This window comes from Cynocephalus volans, chromosome 1 (assembly GCF_027409185.1).
Source record: "Cynocephalus volans isolate mCynVol1 chromosome 1, mCynVol1.pri, whole genome shotgun sequence".
Taxonomy (NCBI): Eukaryota; Metazoa; Chordata; class Mammalia; order Dermoptera; family Cynocephalidae; genus Cynocephalus; species Cynocephalus volans.
The window spans coordinates 190,422,065-190,428,083 of record NC_084460.1 but is presented as its reverse complement, the minus strand read 5'-3'; positions in this window follow the sequence as shown (position 1 = coordinate 190,428,083).

Genomic DNA, 6,019 nt, shown 5'->3' with positions numbered 1-6,019 from the left:
CCTGCATGTACATGCACACACACACGTAAACTGCTGGATGTGCAAACACTTTTTATTGATAGGGTGGATGATCAAAAGAATTCAGTGGCTTCTGGGCTGGAAGACAAGACCCCTGGGGTTGAGGTGGTGTTTTAGTTCATTTTGTGTTGCTATAACAGAAATACCTGAGACTAGGTAATTTATAAAGAAGAGAGGTTTATTTGGCTTACGATTCTGGGACAGCTGCGTCTGGCATGGGCCTCAGGCTGCTTCTACTCATGGCGGAAAGTGGCAGGGAGTCGGTGGGTACAAGCAGATCACATGGCGAGAGGAAGCAAGAGAGAGAGGGGAGGTGCCAGGGTCCTTTAAACAATCAGCTCTTGCAGGAACTAATAGAGCAAGAACTCACTCACTACCCCTCCTCCCCCAAGGAGAGCACTAATCCATTCATGAGGGATCTGCCCCCATGACTCAATCAGTTTCCAACACTGCCACATTGGAGATCAAATTTCCACATGAGTTTTGGAGGGGACAACACATCCATACTCCATCAGGTGGGAGCCCAGGATATGATCCTAGTACTTAAGCCTCTAGCTGCAGGGGTGGGTAGGACAGAAGGCCCTTCCCCAAAAAGAACGCAGAAAGGGACTTGGGACAAATGGCCAGCTGTAGAGGCCTGGGGAGCAGGCTGATAGTCCAGGTGGCGCTGTCTGAATATGAGGTACTGTCCTTGGAGGCCACATGCTCATGCTGCCCCAGAGCCTGAGGTGGGGGGCATGGGAGAGGGGAGACAGATGCCACCACCCAGGACTGATGCAGGACGAGCCTGCCGGGACAGGTGGTCGTGTTTCATCAGTGACCCTCCCTATCCTGCCCAGCTGCTCACTGACCACAGGAATGTGCTGGGGGATGGTGGCAGTTGGGGAGGGGGGGTGTCCTGCCCTGTGCCTCCCACCCTGGGGCACCAGGCCTGCCTGCCTCCTCCCCTTCCCTGGCACCAGGGGCTCTGAGCAGTGATGTGGCCTATGTGGGGTCTTGGATGATCCAGACCCTTTCTGAGGCCTGTATTATCACCAAGGACTTGTTATTACGAGAGCAGGGAGGCTTCCAGTGCTGCTTCCTTGCACTTCCGAGTTTTCAAGGAAGTTAGAAGCGGTAAAGAGTAGTGCGATTTCATCTAAAAATTAACTACTTTTCCCAAAACTCAGTCCCCAGGGTAGCTCTCAGGCTGGGCAAGCTAGGGGAGGGTCTGGGCTGCATCAGAAATCACTTATGGGCAAGTCAGTTTTCTTTTTTTTTTTTTTTCTTTTTTGTGACCGGTAAGGGGATCGCAACCCTTGGCTTGGTGTTGCCCACACCACACTCAGCTAGCGAGCGCACCGGCCATCCCTATATAGGATCCGAACCCGCAGCAGGAGCGCTACTGCGCTCCCAGTGCCGCACTCACTGGAGTGAGACACGGGGTCAGCCCAGCAAGTCAGTTTTCTAACAACAGCTCTGCCTGACCCTGTACGTCCCCTGCTCTGCTAGCACACACACCACACATCGCAAAAATGCCTACACACCATACACACACCACACATCACAAACACACACATACACCACACATTACAAACACAAACACACCAATCACAGACACAAAACACACACCACACATCACACAGCCACACCACACACACATCACAAACACACACACACCATGCACACCACGCTCACCACCTCACCCTGGGTCTTACCAGGGGTGGCAGCACCTGCCTGAGCCTTGGAAATGGCCATGGCTGGGTTGGGGGCAGTACTTTTGCACCAAGGTGACTCACTGGAATAGAAAGGTGCCAGCACCTTCACCCAATGGCTCAGTGGTTTCATTTACCCTGCACCTACACCAGGGTCCTGCCAGGTCCCCCCACAGATAGCCTGGCAGGAGGAGGCTGAGGCTCAGAGCAGGCGGAGCTTTCCCCGAGTCTCACACCATGAGCTGGGGCACCCAGGTCAGCCCCAGTGGGCTTGTGCCTGAGTGGGGAGGAGCACTGTGAGCCCTTTGGCCCTGTGTGCTCCACCCAGCCCCAGGGAGCCTCCCCAGGCTCAGAGAGCCCTGTGCAGTTTCCTGAGCCCACTCCACCCACAGCGGCCACATAGCCTGCATCTAAGAGCTGCCCCTAGGCAAAGCACACAGCGCAGGGCACTCAGGGAGCCAGCCCTGCCCCAGATCCAGAGGGAAGCCACAGTCCTGGTGGCTGCCACCCAGACTGGGGTCCAAACCACCCTTTCCCACTCCTCTGCTAGGGGAACAGCAGGGACAGCGCATTAAGGGCAGCGTGCTGTGTCTATGAAACTGAAAATGCCCACACCCAGTGACCAGCAGCTCCCCCTCTGGGTGTACCACAGAGGACGCCACAAGGAGACAAGGGAGGAGGCTTGTGGCAGCGTGTGTGCAGCTGAAATCGGCAGGGGAGTGATTTATCAACGTGCAGTGTGTGCATGGAATAGGACACTGGCTGTTGTCAGAGAGGATGAGCCAGCTATGACACTGGTAGGGCAGACGTAAGCATCACAGACACGCAGTAGGCTGAAAACGTGAGTGGCAAAGGGTATGAGGCGTGGGACAGCACACATGTAAACTGCTCTGCAGCTGACATGTATCACACTTGCATGTATGTGCAGGCAGGCAGACGTGTTTAAAATGGGCGGGAGTGAGACTGAAAGGCAGACATGGAGCTGCAGGGGAGAGGGGAGAAGGGACGGGGGGTGGCAGAGCGGGTGTCTGATCTCAAGCCTGTGCTAAGGGAGTGTGACGCGTGTCGGACTTAGTGCAAGCACAAGCACAGAAGACAGACTGGAGCAGACGTGACGGGGTGTGAAAGGCCATGAATTCTGGGTGGTGGAAACATGGGTGCTCTTGTCTCTGCTGTGCTTCTCTGACCTTCCAAACTTCTCAAAATAAATACAGTAAAGAAGGGAGGGAGAATGAGCCAGTGGGCAGTAGAGAGCAGGTGCTCGGGCCAGCTTCCGGGCACAGGAGGGACTGACCAGCAGAGGAGCTGCGTGTCAGCATGGGGGCAGGGAAGGGGACTGGCAGACAAGGAGGGGCCTGCGGACCTTGGCTGCCCTCCGGGAAGGCCTTTGCCTGCAATAACACAGGCGTCCACAAACAGGTCAACATTGTCACCTCCCTCCTTAGCAGGCAGCACTCCTACCGAAGACCCTGAGTGCCCACGGCCCACTGACTCAGAACCCATGGCTAGAATCCCACAGTGGGGAGTGGGTGGGGGTCCTCAGGGCATGTAAATGTGTGTTTGTGCATACCTATATGAATACAAAGGTGAGCACAGTGTGTGTGAACGCACAGTGCCTGCACATTTGTGCACTCATAAATAGAGGGCGCACATGTAGGGTGTATCTATGTGCGTGGCATGTGGGTACACACAGTACATGCTTGTGTGTGCAACGCATGGGTGCATGTGCATGGACAGTGTGTGTAGAGGGCATACGTGTGTGCGAGTGCACTGGTGCCAGTGGCACCGGTCAAGTGAGAACGGGAGTGGGCATTAGCAGCACTGGGGCTAGAATGTGCAGAATTTAAGCCCCATCTTCCCCGTGACATGTTCCCGCAGCCAGCTGAGGGACAGGACAGGAGTATGAATGATGGGACAGGGGTGTGGGTGGGGCTACTTCTATCTCCCCAGCACTGCCCGCCCCCCCCAGCAGATCTAGCAGAAACCAGAAACTTGCAGCAGGGTCCAGCCTCTGTCTGAGGGATGGGCGGGGTGGGAACATGTGGGAAGGGCCCCTACTGAAGGCTCTGAGACTTTGGGAACTGGGCCCCCATCTGCTGTTAAACTGTCACTTAGTGCTTGGCAGGCCGAGAGCGGGGGTGGGGGGGAGTAGCTGCACAGCCTGGAACAGGGCTCCCATCTCCCAGACCCGTGTCCCCTGCAGGCTCAGGACCACCAAGCACACCTCCATGGGTGGGAGGACAGAGGGACAAAAGCTGTCTGATGAGAAGGGCCCCCAGCCCCTCCCTGGAGCCCAGGTCAGAATGGGGCGGGGCACTGCTCAAAGTAGGGATTTGGGTGTGTTGGGAAAATAGAATGGTTTGGTCAGCCTCCCTCACCTCAGGGCAGACTGGGGGTGGTGCAGCATTCTCTGTGAACAAATTGGGGGGCAGTTAGAGCGCATGATCAGCGCCCTGGCTTGGCTGGTGATTGCCTTGGGTGGACACCACTGCGCGCAGCCATGCTTTCCAACCTATAGCTTCCAAGGACCTGTTTGCCTAGCTCATAGACCTGTGTGTGAGGTCTGGTGACCCAGCCTGGTGTATGAAGGATTTGTGACCCAGTCTGTGAATGGGCTTGAGGGGTCTGTGAGCTCCAGACCCAACCGTAGCTAGACAATTGGCCCAGTCAGCAGGATTACTGGCAGGTAAAAGATCCCTACAAGGTGAAATCTAAATCCCCCATCAGAAGTTGGAAGACCTTGTCTGAGCTGCGCCTGAGGACCACTGAGCACATTTTCAGGGCTGAGTCCGCCAGCGAGGGCGGTGCCCACCTGTAAGTCACCTGCAAACATGCTGCTCTGTACCTCGAGAGCAGCCCGACTCAGATGGGGTCAATGTTCAAGGAAGCTGCTGGAACACGGCCCCCACAGTGTCCATAAATTTGGAATCATGGAAGTGCATCACACCAGGGACCTCGGAAGGCAGTGACACCCATGGAAGTCTAGTGGCACATCTGCCATCCCACGGGATGAGCAAACAGGCCACGAGAGAAGTTTGAGGTGGTGACAGTTGTGTGCTCAAGATCAGGTTCAACCACTGCCTCCTCTGTAATCTCGGGCAAGGGACTCACCCTCTCTGGGCCACCACTTAACTGTACCACCGGATGTGCTGGGCACCATTCTACGGGTGCTGCCAGCATGAACTAGCTTCAGCCTCACCACGAACCTGCCAGAAGGACATGGCCAGCATCTCTGTTGTGCCAGTGAAAATGTGAGGCACACACAGGTCCAGCAAGGGCAGCAAAGCCCCTATGGGAGCCGCTGGGGCATGGTGGTGTGCAGTGCCACATGCCAGGGTGAAGCTACCCTTGTGCACTCTGTAGGGGAAGCACCCCACTCGTAGGTGGGGGCACGGGTTGGAGCCTCTCTCCACCAGGCTTCCGGTCCATTTTCTCCCCAGGCTCAGACCGGTTCTAGTGGGGAGCACAGAGAGGGGCTCAGTGCTGCTCTCCTGTGGCCTGGAGGCAGCAAGATTCCACTCACCATTCCTCCTTGTTCTGAAAAGTGAGGGAGCCAGTGTGGCTGTCCCCTGTGCTAGATCAGAGGTTTTGGGGTGCAGAGCCACCCACCCCTGCTCGCTGACATTTCCTACCCCTCCCCTGAGTACTGACACTTTCTGAGGGTGGGACCACCAAGGACCTTTCAAAGAGCAGGAAAACAGAGGCCCAAGCGTGGGGCTTTCCTTCTATTTCCAAAGCCCCGATGGCCAGGCTGGATCTTCAAAGGGAGCTGTGGGCACCATTGGCCCTGCCCCCTGCACTCACAGTCATGTATCAGAATTTGCCATCTCTGCTCAAGGATCAACTACCAGATGGCAACTGCTGATCCCACGGCCTTCGGGGGCTGCCAAGTGATTACGGACACATCTGAGGGGTTGGAGCTGCTCTGGACAGTGACTGGCAATAACCCCAGGTGGCCTCCGGGGTGGTGCCAGCTGACTAGACTCCCATACAGCACCTCCCAATCCTCGCACCTGCCCTGGGCAGATGGCAGATTGTCTTAAATTCCTCTACCAGGCAAAGCTTCCAGACTGCGTGTGCCTGTTGGCACCCCTCAGAGCAGTCTGCCGCATGCAGAGTTCAACCCCATTTCACAACTGGCCTCCCACCCTCAATGGACGTTTTACAACAGTCTGGCTGAACTTCAGGAGGGAGAGGCTAAGGAAGGGCCCCAAACCTGATCCCTGCTGGGGCTGGACGAGAAACACCCTACGTCCCCCACCCCCAGCAGCTCTGATGTCAGGGTGGGGCAGCCCTCAGCCCTCATT